General features: G+C 46.9%; 1 protein-coding gene across 2 annotated transcripts in view; it reads left to right on the top strand.

The window, feature by feature from the left end:
- The first annotated feature begins 1,280 nt into the window (after positions 1 to 1,280).
- The window catches only part of Elk3 (ETS transcription factor ELK3), a 61,011-nt gene continuing 40,987 nt past the window's right edge, over positions 1,281 to 21,304 (top strand). Inside the window, exon 1 of one of the 2 annotated variants that reach the window (XM_021174068.2) lies at positions 1,281 to 1,686. The gene's annotated coding sequence lies outside the window, so the exon portion shown is untranslated. The remainder of the gene's footprint in view (positions 1,687 to 21,304) is intronic. The other variant, XR_003837791.1, reaches the window with a different exon arrangement.

Below are 21,304 nucleotides of genomic sequence, written 5' to 3'. Positions count from 1 at the left end.
TCACGTCTTACCTTGGTCCCCCTCCCTCCTCCCCCACCACCATTTGTCTTTTCTCAGAGCACCGGCAAGCCTGGTCCTCTGTGTATAACCAGCAGGTTATACACATCAGTGATTAAGCAAAAATGCTGCCCTTGTTTAACAAGGTGTTCTGACAGGCACCTGCAGATGTGCGTGTGTGGGGTGGGTATTAACATCCCTGAATTCCATCTAGAACCTTTAATAGTAACCAGATACTCAGAAACAAGCAATTTTTTCAGAGAGATAGCAAATGCTAATGGGTCGGGGAGGGGGGGGGACAAGGAAATGTCAGAATGTTGTCCTGCTGACCTGGAGACTTGGCCGTTGGGTCTAGTACGCTGTGTCTAGTTACTTGCAAAGCACCCCTTACTCTCAACGCGATTCTGTTATTGGGGCTTACAATCACTCCAGTCACATTGAGGGGAGGGCGTAAGGGCAATTAGGACTTTAACGAGCCCATGCATTCTCATGCCAAACGTTCAGGATTGAAAACTACTGGTCAGAAAGCCCCAAAGGCAGGGGACTAGAAGGTTCTGGAAGGCTGGGGCTGGAGGAACTGTGTACAGGGTTTGTTAATAAGAGACCCATTCCCTCCTGCATCCTCTGAGCAATGCCCAACTCTCCAATCAGATCCTGGCCATTGTCCTCAGGGGCGGGGAGTCCAGTCTTGAGACCACAGGGTGCCCCTTCCCCTGTCTCAAGCCACCTGGAGCGCCTAAGCAGTGCCTGTTAAAGCCACTTCACTCATCTCTTTTCGAAGACACAAGGCTCTTAGTTTGTGGCTCTTAAGAAAGTATTCCCAAAAAGAGGATCCCAACTCTAAAACTGCCTCCAAATTATTACTATTAATATTAATTATAGTACTGCTGTTAAATATGCCCCAACAGTAACTCTATCCGGCAGCATCTTAGGAAGACTCCATCTCCCTTTGTGCACGCTTACGTTTTTCACCCTCATCTCCTCTGGTCCGCAATAAAAGCAGCCCGGTTCCCAGAGCATCCAAAGTCCTGAACCCCACTCGCCATCCCTCCTGTCCCTAAACTCTTTTTCTATGCCTATGGTAGAGAAAAGCTCGCTCAGGGACCTCCCTTTCGGGGCAGCATTAGCAGGGCACGAACCCAGGATGATGCCCAATTTAGGGACCCGAGGGCTCAGGAGCTGACGGAGCCCCTGCCGAGTGGAGAGACCGCGGCCTGGCCGGCGGGTCCCCAAGCTCCTCCCCTGGGGTGGCCGAGCAGGAAGCGGGGCGGGCACGGAGCGGGGGCGCGCGGGGCGTGCGGGCGGGCGCGGGGCCCGGTGCCGGGGGTATGCGCGGGTCTGGGCGGGCAGCCCCGGCGCACAGCCGCGGCCCCGGCGCACGGCGCGGGGCGGAAAAGCCTGTTTACACAGACTGCACACCGCCTGGGGAATAATGCAGTAAAGGAAGTGAGCAGGCTCGGCCTGACTGCTCCAACTTCCTGCTCTCACACACACCAGAGGGGGGGGGGGGGGAAAAAAAAAAAGAGGAGCGAGAGAAAGAAAAAAAAAAAGAGGGGGGAAAATCAGGATCTCATTACAAGAGCAACAGACCGTCTGCAGACGCCTGTCAGCATGGAAAGTCGGGGGCTTTCACCCGGTTCCTCCTAGAAATCTCCCCAAGAAGACTCCCAAACGCTCCCCCACGTCTGGGTAGGTTGCAGGACTGTTTGCCTGTTGCTCCGGCGCTTGCAAAGTTTTCTTCGGGCTAGTTTTTTTTTTAATTTTTCCTTTTTTTTTTCTTTTCCTCCTTTCGCCTTCTTTCTTTTCTTTGGCTGGTGGGGGGTGGGGTTGTGGGCGCTGTGGGGTGAGTTGTAGACTGCGTTGGGGGAGGATGGGGGTGCGTCCCCGCGGGGGAGGATGCTGAGAGTCGCTACCGCCACCGCCACCGGCGCCACCCCGGGAGCTCATGCTCGGGCCTGGGGTCTGCAATGCGAAGCCCGGAGACGGAGACACCCTGAGTGCAAACTCCTGTATCCCAGCAGCGAGACTCCGGGGCTCTGGGACTGAGGATGGTGGTCGGAGCGGGCTGCGTGGCTGGAGGCTGGATTGTCGCTGACCTCCAGCCGGGGTTGCGGTCCGGATCCCTTCAGGATGGGCACCGAGGCGCGAGTGTTCGGATTCAGGGGAGGGCACAGGGGTGGAGAGGGAGCGGAGGACTTGGGCCATGGAGATGTGGGGCCCGGGGCTACGTCCACTCTCGCTGGGCAGGTGACCCCCGCCCAGGTCACCGCCCCAGGCGCACGCCCAGTCAAATGGACATTTAAAAGCTGGCCGAGTCGGCTAGTCCAGATTCGGATTGGGGAGATGGGCCAGGCAAGGGATGAACTTGAAACTCTCAGCTCTTTAACTTCCAACTGCCTGCTGGCCTGTAATGTTACTGGAACTTTTTTTTAAGGGGGGGGGGCGCTTGAAATTGGGAGGCGGGAGCTAAAAATATTAAATGGTCTCTGTTTTGTTACGACCGAATCATTCCGAGGATAAGCTGCAGTTACGCGGCGGGTGGGGGTGGAAGCAAGAAAGGCTATTTCAGAAACTGCAAAAGGGGCTTTTTAGAAGAAAAAAAAAAAAAGAGTGTCGGGAGAGTTTCTGGCTTGTCTGGAAACGGCAAGACTAATTGCCGTGCGCTTCCGCTTTGAAACTGGCTGCAGACAGCATCTTGAAAATGACTCACTGAGGAGCTCACAAAGAAACTGCGGCTTGCTGCTGCTTCTCAGGTTTATGTATTTGTGCCTTTTACAGTTTCCTTTGTAGTGTTCGAGGGTCCCCCGCCCCTTCCCTGCCGGCCCCCTCCAGCCCTCCCCATCGCGAAAGCCCCTCACCGTCCTATAACTCCCTGCAGTGCTCTGCCGGAGGTGGGGGGCAGTTGGGGGGTGTATATGGGGGGGGGAGGCCGAGTTGTTTTTGGAGTTGGCTGGGGAGAGGGTTAAAGGGATTCTGCTGCTGCAGGGGGAAAAATGTTCCTTGAATTTTCCACTGGCTGCTGCAGGAAGAGAGAGCCCTTTAGTCATTGCTAAGTAATGTCTGCACACACACACACACACACACACACACACACACACACACACACACACCGACTAATCTCATTGGGAGTTTCCGCTACTCCGCACAGGAGGGGTTTTGTGCGAGCCACTGTCCGCCTGGCGAGTCACAGCCCTTATTGCCTTAGAGGTGCCTTCTCCACCCCTGCCAGTCTTTCTAGGGCACACTCTCAAAAAACTTGGAAGTCCCTTTGGCCATTTTGGGTCTCAATCATGCTTTCCGGGGGTGGGGGTGGGGGGAGCTGGGAGAGAGAGAGTTATATGTATGTTCTGTTTTGTTCTCTGATGTCCAATCAACTCTTACACAAACACACATGCCTGCCCATCCTTTCCCATCTGTGCCTCTGCTTTGTAGAGGTTGGGAAGGGGGGACACGGCTGGGGAGGGGGTAGGTCAGGTCAGGCTGGGAAACCTAGCATGTTCCAGGCATCTATCAGTGAGAACCTAACTCGATTTATGAGCCCTATTGCCCACCAAAATATCCTCTGGTCTCCTTCCTTCTCTCCCATCCTGTGGCACACATTTATTTGGAAAAGGGTCAGTTACGGGTTTGAATTTATGAGGATTATAAAATTACAGATTGTGTTAGGAGGGTATGTAGGTCAGACAGTTAAGGAGACTGTCCATAAGTGTACTAAGAGCTTCCAGTAATGACTGCTTGCAAAACCCCCAGAGCATGAAAAGGGATGGCCTTTCAATGCCAGATATAGAGCAGGCCTTTTGTCTCTCTCCCTCTCCCTCTCTCCTTCTCTCTCTCCCTCTCTCCTTCTCTCTCTCCCTCTCTCCTTCTCTCTCTCCCTCTCTCCTTCTCTCTCTCCCCCCCCTTTTAAATGTTGACTAGAAATGTGTAGAGTTACTAAAAAGGGCAAAGAATTTCAGAGAACCCCACTGAAAGCACAGGGCTTCTTTCTTGATGAGGACATGGTGCCTCTCTTGAGGACTTCCAAGATATTGCCAAGACTTCTCCTTTGGCAAATCTGTCCTAAAAAACAACCCAGCCAGCCCACGCTAGGTGAGTCAGTGGGCCAGACTTCCAAGATGCCCCTCAAACCTTTCCTAGGGCTAAATGGGTGGTCAGTAAACTGCTGGTGTTGAGTGTCCAGTTGGGGACCACAAAACTCCAGCTGATGGGGAAACCTTCCAGGTGCTACCATCATCCTGCAGGAGGATTCCAGAAGGTTGTGAACACTTCCTTCTAACCCAGTGCTTCTCAACCTAACAGTGCAGCCCTGTAATACAGTTCCTTATGTTGTGATGAACCCCCAACCATAACATTATTTTTTGTTGCTTCATAACTGTAATTTTTGCTACTGTTATGAATCATAATGTTAATATCCGATATGCAGGATTATCTAATATGTGACTCCCCCAGACGGTCTCGACTCACAGGTTGAGAACCAGGTTCTGAACAGAAGGAGGTTATCAGAGTCCAAGTTGTTGAAGATGTCTGAGATCTGCTTCTGTGGTTTTCAACCAGGAATAGTTTTGCTTCCTACAAGGAACACCTGCAGGGGTGCTAAGTCCACCTGGCAGAAACCAGGGATGCTGGTATTCAGCCACCAATGTCCCAGACAGCTCCCCATCAATAATCTGCAAGTCTTCCGTGCTTAGGCCGAGCAGTTATTTCACCTTAATGAGGAAGATGATAAACTCTCTCAGGCATTCATTCAACAGACGGACATTAAAGTCTTCAGTGGTCCTTTTGACAACATACTCTTTATGTCTGTCTGTCTCTGTCTTTTTCTCTTTCTTGATCCCCATCCCCATCCTCCAACTGTCTTCTTTTCTGTGCCATTGAATGATAGAATGGCAGATGCTAACATTGTGATGATATAACTTTCATGAGTTGAATCTTTGAACTTCCCTCAGCACCGAGTCTTCACACAGCCAGAGCTGATGCTCTTTAGATGGGAAGAGCCCTGTTTGGATGGGGAGAGTCCTTGAATTTTGACAATACCTAAGCATTTACTTAAAACCTCCCCCTTTGTCTCCTTCTGTAAGAAACCAATTAATTCAAAACTGCTAATATACAGTAAATGCAACCCTGAGGTCATACATTAAAATTTATGCTTGTCATAACTTTTTGGAACTTAAATCTTTTCCTGAAATTGGTTTTAAAGGATTTCCAGGCAGTGTGTATAAATTAAAATATTCCTTCCCAGCGATCAGATATGGGACTTTGTGCGTTCTATGCTACCAAACTATATTTATATAGATAGCTTTGTCAGATGTCACAAAAACATAACCTACTGGCAAGCCCAAGGCACTTAATTAAAGAATTACCCACAGATATGACTTCCTGGAGTAGTCTTTTGTTTTAAAGGTGAGTTGCCCCTTACTAATAGAGAGTTTGGGTCCTTGACATGCCTAGGCAATGGCAGAATCCTCTTTGCTTCCCAGACCTCAGACTCTTCCTCGTGCATAAAAAGCAATGTGGTCTCTGCCTGTTTGATTCTGCGCTAGCAGCCCCTTCTCCAGACCTCCTTAACTCACCTGTGTTCGTGAGTGTAGCAAAGGCCCTGATGTGCATCATGTGGCCTCGAATGTTACAGGCAGACATTTTTTTTTTTTTTTTTTTTTTTTTTTTGCTTTTTGAGACAGGGTTTCTCTGTGTAGCCCTGGATGTCCTGGAACTCACTCTGTAGACCAGGCTGGCCTCGAACTCAGAAATCCGCCTGCCTCTGCCTCCCAAGTGCTAGGATTAAAGGTGTGCACCACCACCATCTGGCTTCAGGCAGACATTTTTCATGTAGTAGTTGGCAAAGCTCCTCTTGGCTTTCGAAGGGTGACTTAGAGCCGGCTGCAACCACACCAGTCACAGATGTCTTCTCAAGGTTACTTTTTCTGTTCTTCTTGGTTGTGAAGAGCATCACAAATTACTCTAGGAAAACAAAGAAAGCCACAACGACAACAATAAACATCTCCCCCAAACCCCGCTGCTAACATTTTGTTGTATATTTTTGTAGTCTTTGTAAAATGTGCCTTGCGTACACAGATGCACGGGAACATGTGTGCGCTCGCTCGCTCGCTCGGAAGGTTTTATTTAGAGTCGCGTCTTACTGCATTTCCACACAGCACCTCCACAGAGTGCAGTTTAATGATGACTGCTGAGATTCAAGTTGCCAGACAGTGCGCTTATGTTTATTGAGGGTGACATGATTTCGGATGAACTGGTTTGGTGTTTTGTCATCTGGAATATCTTAAGAATGCCACCCTCTTGAAAGACTGGGGTTCCTGTGTGCTGTGAAATTTGGGATTTTGATGAGTTTCTGTATGATTTAAGTATGAGTCATGATTGGCAGTGGAGTATCGAGCTGTAGTAACAGGAAGTGAGGGCACACTACACATCAGAACAGAATGCTAGAAAAGGGGAGAGAATGGACATTAAACTAGAAAAAAATATACCCTAGGCTGAGCTAGCTGTGGAGGGGAAGAAGGATTCTCGTAGACAACCTTTGTTTCTTGCTATATCTCCACTTTCCAAACTTTTGCTGTTTTAAATTTGTTTTTTTTTTTTCTTTTTCAAGCTCAATATTACTATAGCCTGTGGCCAGTTTGAATCGAGGTCATTCAGCTTTTTGACTGACACCATGGCAGGAATACCATGACCACTGTTGTTCTGCCACTGAAGGCTTAGCGCTAGCAAATTAAATTACCCCTGTGTTTGTGTGTTTAGCTCTCCATGAACAGATCCTGAAGGCCCCCAAAGATGGAGGCTTGTTCTGCCTTTTAATTACCAGCTCTTCAAATATTTAACTCTCTCTGTGATTCTTTTCCACGACCAGAATTAGAAAAGCCTTGTATTCATTCCTGGAAATTCACACAAATGTCAGGAGCTTTAGAATAAACTCTGCAAGTGGTCACTTCAGCCAAATGTGACTTGTGCTGTCACTAAGAATGGACTCTGGCTACTTTACTGATGTGTAGCAATTTACATTTTTCTGGGGAGAATTACTAACCTGTTTTAAAAGTTAAGTAGGATTCATTTATAACTTAGCTGAGAGTTTTACTTGCGTATTTTAAAAGTAATAAAGATGATTGGTTCTGATACCCTATTTGAGTTTTGAGTCAAACTAAAATGAACTCACACACTCTAAGCATCTCAAAGGCTTTTAGTATTTTTGAGTCTGTTTGAAGCTGGTGGAGCCACGTGCTCCCATTTAGATCTGATAGGAATCATGGCATAAGTGTAAAATACAATTATCTAGATTTATTTTCTCAAGACTGGTTAGGTTAGGACTCAGCAATAGAAAGGAAAACAAACCAACCAAACAGCCAACCAACCAATCAACCAACCAAACAAACAAAAAACAATGTAAGAACCTTGCCATCATGTTTGACATTAACGAAAGAGAACAGGTATGGCTAAGCACATTGTGTATGCACATCGGTGGCTCCAGCACTTGGGCCATAGAGGCAGGCTAACCTATATGAGTCTGAGGCCAGCCTGAGCTACATAGTGTCTTAAATGTAACAAACAAACAAACAAACAAAACAGGTCATTAACTTACATACATTTTAACACAGAGATCTTGAGTAAAATTGTATATAACCATGTATCTACCTTCTCTGAATGAAGAATATTTATGTTTCCATCACTTCAGAATATCCTCTTCCCCCCCCCAGTATTATTTTTTATTCCAGTGGGGACAGTGTCATGATTGTGCCAAGCAGATTCATAAACTCCAGAATGTCTTGATAAAATGCTGCACCACTTTTATTTGATTGGCCAAGCATAAACCAGTAGGATATGTGGAGTTCCTCATCATGCAGGAAAAGGGAGGGACATCTTCTAGTTTATTTGATGTAAGAAAAAAAAATATTTTACCAATGTTATAGGAAAAATAAAAGTATTGTTTTAAAGCTAACTGGGTCCTTAGGGTATTATATTATCATTCTGTGCCTTAGTTTCCCTGGCTGGATGGTAATGGGCTGAAACGGAGAGGCTTGATTCTCACGTCCTAAGTCCTCTAGCTTTTTTGGGGAGGACATATTTGACCTTGTGGAAATGTGATAAGAATTTTTGCTGCCACCTTAGGAACAAATGTGGCCATTTAAATTCCCCTTGGATCTCACTTGTACCTGGGTTGAATTAGGAGGACCCAAAGGAGAACTGTGCCACCTGACCAGCTTCCCTCCTTTCTCCCTGAGCTTTGGGACAGAGCCACAACCTTCTGCACTTTCATTCTTGGGGGCCCAGTGACTGATGTGGGTTGGGCCCTGCACACTGTTGATGTGGCCAGCCACGTCAACATGTGGTCCTTTCCTCCACGGTTTACTGAGCCCCCTGCCACTGGGCATCCTCCTGAGAATCTATTCTTCAGAGGATCACAATCAACGGCCATCCTTTATTAATTGTTACTCATTTTTGCTGCTTTTCAGTATACAGACTAGTTGGTTTCATCATATTGTATTCCTGCACAGGGACCACTGTAATGTTATCACCTTCCCCTTTCCTGCCTTCCTTCATCCTCTTCACCATTAGCTGGTCCTCCGCCCTAATAATTCCTTTTCGGCTTTCTTTTCTCTCTCCCTCTGATTAAGATCCTGCTTATGAAAGAAAACATGATATCTTGCCTGTCCCTCCATTATCTTCCCTTCCCTCCTCTTCTTTCCATAGCTTTCTTTCAGTTCACCTGTCACAGCTGGGGAAGGGTATGCAGGCCCTCGGTCTTCCCCTGGCCTCCTGAGTTTCTCCTGGCCTCCTGAGCTTCTCCTGGCCTCCTGAGCTTCCCCTGGCCTCCTGAGCTTCTCCAGAAGTTTTCTTTCCGGGTTTTCTCATTACCCAAATTCTGACTCTTTGAATCCAGAGGCTAGGCAGTATATATTTCTAGAGACTGGCTACTCTTCCTAATTGCCCTCTACTAACTCTTTTCCCAAACTCCAAGACCAAGGATGTATGATAATACATTGTCCAGACACATGATCCAGGTCGCTTCCCAGCCTGAGGGATATCTGCATATGTGTGTGTGTGTGGCATGATACCTTCCACATCTGTGGTGCTCATCCCACCCGGGACTTGCTCTGGGTCCACATCTGGTTTTTTCATCCTGTGTCCACCCAGCACTGTGTACAACACCCGGCAGTGGGTGAATTAGAAACAAAAGAAAGGGAAGAAGGCTTATCTGCAGAGCCTGGGCTGGCTAAAGGGCCACGTTGTGCATAAACCCAGCCCTTTACTAGAAAGTGCCCCCCGCTGAATTAATAACAGGCAGGTCTCCTGGTTAGATGTCTGTGTCACTTGCCATAGTTTTCATTTAGACTTCCAAGAAGAGTGTATGTTCAGAAATCGGGTTTGTTTATTGGTATTGAGGCAAACTTGGCTCTGCTGTTTAGATCAGTGTTAGACCGAGAATGGCTGGCTACAGCTTGAAAGACTTTCCTGTGGAGCGCTTTCTTGTCAGAATTGATCAGTTCTAAAGCCACCGTAGTCTTCTCTGGAAGATTCCAGTTGCCAAGCTTCTCCCAGTTGCCCTGGATAATCCATTTGGGGTCCTGCATGTTCCTTGGTTTGAAAATCTTTCTTTCCCTGGGACAGCTGTGTAAGCAGTGTTTGTAACCTTTTGAAATCAGTGATGTTTCTGCTGGAGTTTAAAATAATGAAAGAGATGGGCCAAAGACCAGCTTGGGGTCTTTTGTTTGTTTGTTTTTGTTTTTGACAGAGCAAGACTAGTTATATTAACTAGTTTCACCTGAGTTTTGCCAAAGGGCTCTTTGCTGAGGCCAGTCTGGTTTAACCAGAGTGTCTGACCAAGCAGCTAATCCTCTCGCTTAAACCATGATCTTAATTATTAGGAAAAAAAAGTGGACAGTATAACAAAACAAGTCTCAAGATTGACCCCAGGGCCGGCTCCCTAGTAGGTGTGTGGATTGACCGGGAGATTGCACTGCCCACATCTGTAGCTTGTCATCTTCTAAATGGTGTAAATGGTGTCACAGACACTCAGAGTATTCACCCAAGAAATACTGTAAGAAAAAAAAAAAGGGGGTGGGGGTGGGGGGTGGAGGGGTGGTGTGTTGATGTCGGATGACTATCTAACACTTAAAGTAATGCCATGCTGGTAGGCTTCACTGAACCAGGACTGGAGTGTACCCCTGTTATTCCCTCATCAGAGTTCGGAAGATTTGACTTTTGAGGCTGAAATATAAGCACTATGTATTGGGATTTAGTTTTAGAAATGAAGGAGATAGGAGTGGAAGGGGGGTTTCGGGGGTGCGCATGTGTGCTTGCTTAGGTAGACAGTGGCTGCTGGAGAGAGCGTCTGGGCAGGATGTGACCTTAGAAAAAGTGACCAACCAAAAGCAACATCTCCTACATAGAGGAGCGAGCCTGCCTGGGTGGGATTTGAGCCTTCCTTCTGTACCTAGGGTGGTGCCTGAGGGAATGTTGTTTACGGAGTGGAGTTTCTCCACCCGGAAGAACCATTGTTTCAATATAGGAAGTCAGGCGAGAGCCTGGATTTACTCTGTCATTTTCAGGAAAGGAGAAAGCTTGGACTCCCAATAATGCCCTGGAGTCCCATGACAAGCACGTAAAGGAAGCACCCCGACAGTGGAGTGGGAGGACGTGGGCTCCCTTAGTTTCCTTGTGTGATCTTGGACTTGAACTCTTAGAATCCAGGACTCGGGAGCATTGATAAGGAAGTTATTTCTGCCAGCGTCCATCTCTGTTCTCCAAGCTTCACCTTCAGAGGCCATTTAGACTGGAGGCTATTAGATTCCCTCTGTCTCTGTCTGTCTGTCTCTCCCCAACCCCTCTGTCTTCCCCCTTTTATCTCTTTAAAAATGTCTTTTAGAACAGTGCCCGCAAATGCTCCTAGGTAGGAGTGCATGGTCACACCTGCACTGCATGTCCAGTGCCTTAGAGATGGCCTTGGGCAGATACCCTTCATCTTTGATGGCTGAGGCAAAAGCAATGGCCAGGCAGCCACTTGGTATCCCTAGGTCTTGCTGAATTCACTTTATCCATCACTTTAGTTTTCCTGAACTTTGGATATGTGCATAAATAGAGTAATGCACATAAGACTGAAATTGCCTTAAAGTTAGTTATTTTAATCAATTTATACACACACACACACACACACACATACATACACACACAGCCAAGATGCTGGAACTAGGAACCAAATAGGGTGATACAAGTGTCCTGTGGTTCTTAGAAGGTTGAGAGTTAGGTTGGTAAGGTCAATTGGGAAAATCCTGCCTAGCCACATGAAGCCCTGGGTTCTATTTCTAGCACCACATTAACTAGGCATGGTAGCTCAGGTCTGTAATCCCAGTGCTCTGAAAGTGAAGGCAGGAAGATCAGATGTTCAAAATCATACTGGGCTGAATAGATACTCCAAGGTCAGCCTGTGCTACAGTGAGACCCTATCTTAAAAAGAACAAGGTAGCAAGATGATAGCAGCAGCCGCAGCAGCAATAACAACAACAAAATATTAGATTTAGCATTTTGTCCTTAAGGAGCAAAAATTGTCCTGGGGGTATGGCTCAATTTTTGATCCCTAGGTCCCACATAAAAACATTGGGCGTGGTTGCACTTGCTGTAATCTCAGTGCAGGGGAGGCAGAGACAGGCCAGTCCCTGGGGCTCACTGACCAGACAGTCCTCAGTCCAGAAAGTGGATGCTAAGAATGACTTGAGGTTGCCCCCTGGCCTCTGGCACGTGTGTGCATGTGTGTGCACGAGTACTCACAGACACAGACACACACAGATACACACATACACAGACACTTTAAGAACTTTTTGTAGAAGATTATAAATTTGCTATGGGATCAGACAATCTCACTTTAAAAAAAAGGGGGGGATCATTTTCTTGACGGAAGAGGAAATATAATCTAAATCCAGAACGTGGCTGCTATTTTTATAGCTAATATATTCATGCTGTAAAAAGAAACAGCATCCAGTTGTGTGTGGTATTTCAGATGCCTGCATGCGAGTTCAAGGAGGTGAAACCACGTGGGGATGAGGACCCATGTTTGACCCTGGCGTCATCTCTTTCATCCGATGCTTTGGATGGAGTGAGTGGATGGGCCGCTGGCAGCAGTTTCCGGGATAGTGTTCACTTAATGAATTTGGAATATTTAGTTTTTAAAGGTTTTAAGAATAAGACACTGGAGGAGGCTTCGGTTTTGAAACCACACACTGTGTGTTTTGCAACGGTCTTCTTAGAAATAAATACCAGTGTCTACCTGCCAAGCAGTGGTAGGCGCACGCCTTTAATCCCAGCACTCAGGAGGCAGAGGCAGGTGGATCTCTGAGTTAGAGGCCAGCCTGGTCTATAGGACAAGTGCCAGGGCAGCCAGGGTTACACAGAGAAGCCCTGTCTTGAAGAAAGCAAAAAGCCAACCAAACACAACAGCATCTTCCAAGAATACCAAGTTATTTTAAACCTGTCCCACTAACTGTACTAAGTCACTTACTGTTGCTTCTTCATGTGTAGTTTTAGATAAAAAGTCATGAAGAATTGAATGGCCTCTGGCTTACTTTTACCTCAGTGCCACTGGGTTTTTACTTTGTTAGAAGTCATTTACTGCTGGCAGAAATTCTCTGCATGAGAAACGATTGCTGGGTCACATCTGGCGAGACGTGATGTCCATGCCAGAACGTGCAAGAGGAACTCGTGCACATGGGTCAGGGAAGCGGATGGGGCCAGTTGCCACCTTCCCGACTTCAGATGCAACCAACCCTCCACACCTGTCCACCACATGAGCAGGCAATGACACACTGAAGACTCTAGCTGCACTGCCAAAGAGCATCGGCAGAGCAGACCGAGGTACGAGCATCCGCACCTGGAATCTGCACTCCCTAGACTCTGAAAGAGCTTTGCTTTGAACTGATGGCAGAGCTGAATGATCAGTGTGCCTCAGAGTCCGCAAGCACCCAGCTCCTGGTACAGATAACCGCTCTGTGAGGGGCTCTCTGTGCTTCTCCAAAACCCAAACACAATGTCTCCAGCCACCTCCTGTTCACAAACACCAGCAGCATGTAACTATGTTATATGAGAGACCTGTCTTAAGCAACAGCAGAGACTAGCTAATGTCAGCTCTACCTGCCTTCAGTCTCGACACTGGCGAATGTTTTACTCAAGCAAAAGCAAAAGAATAATAATACTGCAAGCCCCCTGGAACTACTGGGAAATATCGGCAGTTCTGAGGTGCTATTGAAAATCATTTTCATCTTATTCATATACTTTTAGACAGAGACAAGAACTGCCAGCTGATTTCTTTTTCCGTACCTCTTTATCTAGGTACCTAAGAACCAAGAGCTTTAAAATAGTCGCAGTGGAGTTAGTCCCAGGAGAAAGGTTGCTATTCTAGGAGAGCTGTGTTTGTCTGAGATGGGCTTCTGGTTATTCTATGATGGTGGTGGTGGTGGTGGTGGTGATGGTTGTGGTATGGTGTGTGTGTGCGTGTGTGCATGTGTGTATGCATGAGAGGGGATGATGGGTAGATAGACACCTGACCATTGAGAAATTGCCTTAACTTCTATGGAGTGGACAAGAAAGTTCTAAGCTTCCCTGGTAGACATGGCCTTTCCCCTTTGCCAGGGCTTCTGTGGAGGAATCTGGAAGGATGTGGTCAAGGATTCCTATGGCTTATTCCATTCCCTAGAAAACTGTAGACTAATGCATCTCCAGTTTGAGAGGCAGATCCCCATGAAAAGCCGTACTTTGGTGATGATAGTTAACAACATGGAGATAAACAACCTGTCTGTTGGCTGTGATACCCACAGAGGCCTTGGAAGGACAGGGGTAGTCATGTTCATATGGAGACTGGTTCCAGGAGAAAGGAGAGGGCATATAACTGTCTCCGGGAATCTCTAACTGTACGTGTTAGAGGTGGCCAGACCAGGTGCATCTTGCCAGGAGAAGAGGAGGGTACTCAGATGGCTGGGTACCCGTCTCTCTCTGTCTCTCAGGAAATGCCTGACTGTCTCTGCATCAGAGCTAGGATACTCAGCACAGCTGTGCAGACTTCCCATGCCCAGAATCTCCCGAGGTCCTTTAAAAAGGAAGGGGTGGTGCAGAGGCGACTCATACCTAACCACACCTGGGACCCCTTCCTTCCTAGGCTTGCACCGTGTTTCCTGACCCTGCTCAGCCTGTGTGTGCACAGGAGAAAAAGGGGGCAGATGAACAGGGAGAGATCACTTGTAAGCAGGGTGCCATCCATGGAAAGGAACAGCAGTGGGATTGAGTGACTGAACTTTTAGTTGGAGTAGCTGACGTGACCAGTTTTATTAAGTGTTTCAGTTTGTACACACACCCCTGCCCGCCCCCCCACCTCCCCCCCACTCCTCCCCTCCTCCAACCCCCATGTTTCCACTGGGCGGTGCTGTAAGAATGCCTACCTTTTTGCCTCAGGAGTTTCCCCTTCCCAGAAAGCCGCCTCTGCAACATAATAGAAGGAAGTCCTGATTTAGAAAGGTTTCACAGTTTCACCGACACAATGAGAGAGCTGGAGGATGCTCTGGCAGGAAGCGCCCCAGTTGCTGGATGTGGAAAAACCACCATCATTGTGTGTCCTGCAGAAGTGTTCTCAGCGCGCTCGGGGCTTGCGGGTTTTTTTTTTTTTTTTAAACTTCTACCAGTTGCCTCTTTAGCACAAAGAGTGTTCAAGTTTATCTGAAAGATTCCAGTTTTCTGTCTCCCAGAAGGAAGATTGCTTTGATTTTTTTTTCTTCTCGTAAAACCATCTTCAAGTATCAAAGTGAATAAACCATTCCTAATCTTAAATCAAGCATAGATGTTCCAGTGTTTCCCCCTGAATGCACAAGATTGAATTTACTAACATTATAAGCTAGAACATTTGGGGGAAACATTTGCCAGTCCAGCCAAGGTCTCTGAAATACACGGATAGAATGTTGTGGGAAGGAGTGCTCACTGCTCTCTATGGAAGCTCAGCTCAAAGACTGCTGGCAAGATTTGAGTAAGATAAATAGTCTGTGTCTGTGTGATGGAAAGTCACCAAGGGTGCTCTGGGTGCCAGGTCCCTTCCAGGGGCTGCCACACACAGGTCAGAAACTCCCAGGCTGCTGCTCTCCCCAGAAGGAACAATTCTCACCAATCATTCTGAGTACTATGCAAACGTTCATTGGGGGAGGGGGGTCCAGTGGGGGATAGGTTTCCACTTCCGTCTTCAGGTTCCATAATCCTTGCATCCACAGTTAAATAAAAGGACCAGTCCCTCCACGTTTGAGTTCTGGAATTCACAGAGGCTCATGTGCTGAGTTTTCCATTAAGAGCCAACCTCAAGCTAGGCCTGGTGGCACAGGCCTGAAATCCCAGCTACTCAGAAGGCTGTGACAGGTACAGACTTGAACCTTGCAAGTTCAAGGTCAACTCAGAATCCATAGAGAATTCAGGATCAGCCTGCACCTTACTCAGATTTTGACTCAAAAGTTTAAAAAGTAAACAGAGCTATCAACAGTTGATGGTCCAGTGTGACTCCTAGATTCAACCCCCCATTAAACAACAACAACAACAACAATCCTCTTGGGTGAAACTGGCATGTCTGTCTTTCTCTCTGTCTCTCTATCCCTCGCTATCAATAATCAATCTGTCTGTCTGTCTGTTTCTACCTCTGTTCACTGAGGGAACTGGCCAAAAGAAATGTGGCAAAATGTCTCATACTAATTTAATTTTAGTTTTTGAGATAGGATCTCTGTGTAGCATAGGCTGTCCCAGAACTCACTCTGTAGACCAGGCTGGAACTCACTGAGATCTGCCTGCCAGCAGGCCCAGCTCAGATTGAGCAAACAGAACCCAGTCCAAGTGCCTGGAGTCAGAGTGGTAGCTCAGAAATCAAGGACACTTCCTGACTTTATCCTGCTGAGAATGTCACTTTGTCTTTTGGTTAACTCCGGTCGTGGCCACAGAGAGGTGTAGGAAACAGGCCTCTATTCCAGTGGTTCTCAGCCTCCCTAACGCTGCGACCCTTTAATACAGTTCCTCATGGTGCGGCCACCAGCAACCACAAGATCAATTTTGTTGCTCGTTCCTAGCGCTTTTGCTACCGTTAAGAATCATAATGTAAACATTTGTGTTTTTTGATGGTCTTAGGTGACCCCTGTGAAAGAGGTTGTGGCCCACATGTTGAGAATCGCCACTCCAGCGTGACAATGTACAATGTGATTAGGGACCTGGACTTGAGAGCAGATATTCCTGGGTTGGGGGTCTGTCTGTTCTGTTTACTGGGTCCACACACATCTGTCTTCATGTTTTTAAGGCATGGCTTCACAGTGGCCGAGGATGGCCAAGAGTGTAAACTTGACATGCATACTCAATGCAATAAACTCATTGATGCGTGAATGACCACTGAATATTAGCATTTAAAGGGAAGGCTGCTATAAGGGTGAAAGTTGGGGGTTAGTCTTTTTTCTGGAGAAGCCCCTGAAATCTCAGCATTGGCAGAGGTGGAGAATGGAGAGAGGGGTTTCTCAGACTAGGACTCTTTTTTTTTTTAAACGATTTATTTATTTTTACTTTATGAACATTGGTGTTTTGCCTGCTTATATGCCAGTGTGAGGGTGTCAGATCATTTGGAACTGGAGTTAGAGACGGGTGGGAACTGCCATTGTGGGTACTGGGAATTGAACCCGGATCTTCTGTAAGAGCAGCCAGTGCTCTTAACTGCTGAGCCATCTCTGCAGCACCCACAGACCAGGAATCTTGATTTGGAACTTAGAGATTTCCTGTAGAGCTTTACAAACCCTATTGATGTGATATGTTCAAGCATACACATGTTTATTTCTATATGAATAGACATATATACAGTATTTTCCCCCAAGGAGTCCTCAAAATGGTCCATGGGTCAAATACACAAGGAAGAGCCTTCCCTGTGATTGGGGTCATGTGTGTATTCACATTTTTAGATGTGTGATTATATGTTTTAGGTGGAATATATGAGCTTGTTGCTGTTTAACAGTTTTGAGCCATAAGAACAATAATTTCATGCCCTTCCACCTAGTAGGTCCTGATGCTGCGAGGAAGCATGACTTGGACCAGTCTCAGGATGAGGCTGGCTATTTGATGAGGTGCATATTCACAGCCCCCTTTCCTGTTAGGCATCAAAGCCTGGCAAGGTAAAATTCATCAGGCAGCCTGCAAATCCCTTTACCCAGAATGACTTGGGTTGTGTCTGGTGTTAGGAAATCATCTTGGATTTTCACTGAAGGCTTGATTGGATTCATGGGATCGATTGCTTGGGAGAAGCCCAAATCCTACGGGGGGCCTTCTGAGCCACAAGCCCATGGGTGTTCTTTCAGAGAGCAGCCCGGCCGGCCGTCGTGTCAAGGGTTAAAATAGAACTGACACATAGACTGAATGAAACCAGAGCTGCAGTTACAAAGTGGGACAGATGTGGGAGGGCCAGGTTTCCTGTGGCCCATTTTCCAGTTTCCTGCCTGCAACCTGCAGAAGAAGAGGAAGCTCAGTGCTAGCAAAGTCTGAGAACCCCTCAGATGGGGGCTGTGCCGCCAGCCAGAAATGAGAGTCGTGCGGAGAGCCTGGACAATAAAAACAATCGCATAGAAAGTAAATGGTCAGGTTCTCTTCCAGAAAAGTCTGGAAAGGAATGGCCCTTCTGTTTAAAGAAAAACATGCCCCACATCCCTGGGGCGGCGGGGTGGGGCGGCTGTACCCACCGCGCAAGAACCTCTGTGCTTTATGGCTCTACAGCTCTTTCAAGACATGGTCAGTTTTCTTAGAACAGTTGGTTACCTGGAATGATTTTTTTTCCACCCAAGCACTGTGGTTTCCTACCCTGTCCCCTGGATTTATGGATAGACAGAGAGGTAGCTGTAGAGAACTCAGGGGCTGCTGCCTCTGTTGGGAAATCTAGGCGACTAGTTGGTTTCTTTCTTCGCTCTTTGCTCTAGCTAGCTGTCCCATCACATTGTGGTCTGATGTTTTCAAATAACAGAGACAATGGAGGTATGTGTGTTGAAATTTTTTTGTGTAGCGGGTTACCCAGAGAGCCGAAGGGAATGGTGCACAGAGAGCTCAGAGGGTCAGAAGATACTGGAAAAGGTGGATCATGCTATTTTTTTCCCCAAGAGAGCGACTGTAAAATGCCTGGGGATCTTTAGCTTTTGTTAACCATCCATAAAGCCAACATACTTCAATCCCACCAGAAAGAATTTAAGATAAAAAAAAATGGGAGCTTTATACACTTGATTAGTGAGTGTTTGTTTTGCCATCACGTGCTGTGTTGGAATCGCAGGGGATGCTAATGAGATGCTGGCTAAGAATTCCTAGCATGTTTGTGCAAGCCTTGTTTCCTAGAAGGCAATATCGTAAGGTACGCGCATGAGCTTTGCTGCAGCCGGATAACAAGTAGGATAGTATTCTGAGCTTTCCCCAGGCTATCCCAATTAGAATTGACTAGCATCTTGGAGGTACACAGAAGGTGTGTGCTTCTGGGACACCAGATATTTACTTATCTTCTAGGTGGCTCACCTTTTCTCCAGGCCCAGAAAGTACAAATTGTACCTTGAGAACGTTCTGGGACGTTGCCACGTTAGAGATCAAAGAGGACCTGTGTGAGGCTGTCTAGAGAGCTCTGAAAAGATAGGATAAGATAGGGCTGGGTTGTGCCCTGCTGGGGTGGGGTGGGAAGTGGATGAATTTGCGGATGTTGGAGGAAGTAAAATGACCCATGGACGCCATCTCAATGGAGGCAATGTAGCCATCCATTTAGTTTTCCAAAGAAAACACCCTTGTACGTGAGCCACCAGCAAGCCAGTCGAGTTGCTTCTGATTTACCCACAGATGGCAAAGTTCCAGGAGAACTGGGCAGTTTGTATACACAGTGAGTTGCAATTCTGTTCTGACCGAGCGGCCGTCAGGTCAGTAATCTCTCCCCAAAAAGTTCTCTCCTCAGATGGAAGATTCAGTTTTAAAACGTGGCCAAGCGTCTTGCATGGTCTTAGAGGATAAATCGCTAGGTTGAGCAGTGCCCACTTCTCTTCGCTGTTCCTCTGTTTCTTTTAAAAACACGAACAAGCTGGAGATTGTCTACAGAAGAAATGAAAGCACAGACCTTGGTTATCCCACGAGAATAACTTTAAGGAACATGGACCCTTGGAAGGATGTCATACCTTTGTTTTTCACTTGTGACAGCTGGCAATGACTAAAATGCTTCCTGAAAATAAATTGTAATAGTCTTAGGCTCATCTCAGAAACAATTATGCACCAGAGGGTCTCAACCTGGGAGTCATGACCCCGATGGGGGTTGAATGACCCTTTCCAGAAGGCCGTCAGAAAACACACGTATTTATATTACGATTCACAACAGTAGCAAAATGACAGTTATGAAGTAGCAACAAAGTAATTTTATGGTTGGGCGTCAGCACCGAACTGAGGATCTGTTGCAGCATTAGCAAGGCTGAGAACCAAGCACTGCCCAAGACAAAGACTTCAGAGTTTGTTGGTGTTGTGTGTTCATGTATTTAGCAAGTTACCCTTGCATGCATAAGAAGCAGTTCAAATCTCTGGCTCTGGGTTAGGAGTCTGCAGCCAACTCAGAGGACATCTGGCGCCACCTTGTGGCGGATGGAAGGTAACATGTCCTCCACGTTAGGAAGGAAACAGAGGGGAGGATGCCAGAGAGAACCTCTGGAAGTCCAAAGACCACTTCTCAAGCAGGTAATCTCCTGGCTGCAAAAGCAGCCAGTCTGTTCCATCTACCGCATCTTTCACTTTGTGGTTCTGTCCTAAGGTGTTTTTTTTTTTTTTCAAGAGAAGATTAGGAAGAACAACAACAACAAAAAATCTCAGGTTTACATTTGTAAAGAGCTGAGTGTTGAAAACACAGAGTGAAGATATTCACTTGGAGTATACAAAAAATGTCCCTCCCCCATAGTACCAGTGGCCCCCTTCCACTTCTTTTCTCTGTCTGTTGCCCTAACCAGCCAGCTTGGGTTATGTCATCCACAGACAGACTTGTTAGTCTAGATCCTCCTCCGCCCAATGCAGCAGTTCTCATCTACTTGACTCCCTGGCCTTTTCCTGGAACACAAGTTCCATGGGAGCAATGGCATGGCCAGGGGCAGCATGGCCAGCAGGGGTCACTCTCTGCTGACCCGCCCAAGTTGCAGGCCTCTGGAATTATTGTCTTATGCTAGCCAGCCGGGAAGGATAGGTGCTGTGCTGCCTGTAAGGATATCAGACAACAGTCCTAACAGTGTATACAGTTACATTCCCAGTCACCTTGTAAGCTGACAAGCACACTGTGGCTCAACGTTCACCTGGATGTCCTTGACTGTATTGAAGCCATTGCCTAAAGACAAAGCCCACAGTCCATACAGTATCTGAATGATGCTTTTGAGCTGGGGGGAGGGGGAGGCCATCTGATGTCACAGCAGCATCTGTGAAGAGCTTTCCTTGTTTAAGAAGTAAAGGCAGCTAGTGTTTTAAGTAGTACTTGCTTTGTCCCAGATAGTTTATTAGCGACCTTGTAATATTCAATAATAACCCTGCAAGGCAGGGATCTGTATCCTCTATACCATAACCATCACTTTGCCTGTGAGGACACACGTGTAGAGAAAGGTGAATGACACCCCTAAAACCCTACAGGCAGGCAGGGCAGGGCAGGGCAGATGCTCAGAGATGAACCCAAAGATGCTGCAGAGTCTTCTCAGCTGCCATGGAGCCTTCTCAGTATGCCCGGGTACTCCTTAGAGGTGTGGAAAAGAACCCTGCTCTAATCAAGGCAGTGTCTAGGATCTGGGGAAGACCCCTCTGGCTGGTGGTGGAATGCTGATTTTTATGGAAGCTAATTTACAGCTTTGCTAATTCTTGTCCATAGATACCCAGTCTCATCCTACAATGCTTCTTTGTTTCTCTCCCACTCTTTTTTTTTTGTCTTCATTTGCTTATCTGTTTCATTATTCCTCATCTGTAAATGCCCCATTATTCAGATTTTTTTTTTTTGAGACAGGGTTTCTCTGTATAGCCCTGGCTGTCCTGGAACTCACTTTGTAGACCAGGCTGGCCTCGAACTCAGAAATCCGCCTGCCTCTGCCTCCCGAGTGCTGGGATTAAAGGCNTGCGCCACCACGCCCGGCTTATTATTCAGATTTTTGATGCCATTATAAAAGCTACCTAGTTCCTTTGTCTTAATAGACGAAGTGAGTAGACAGTAGACTTAATAGACAGTAGTGAGCAGAAGAGTGTCTTTGACCTGCATTCACTGTAGATCCATCTGGCAACTGTGATTTTTATCCTT

The sequence above is a fragment of the Mus caroli genome, chromosome 10 (assembly GCF_900094665.2).
Source record: "Mus caroli chromosome 10, CAROLI_EIJ_v1.1, whole genome shotgun sequence".
Taxonomy (NCBI): domain Eukaryota; kingdom Metazoa; phylum Chordata; class Mammalia; order Rodentia; family Muridae; genus Mus; species Mus caroli.
The sequence above is the reverse complement of the archived record's forward strand: the minus strand, read 5'-3'. Positions and strand labels throughout refer to the sequence as shown.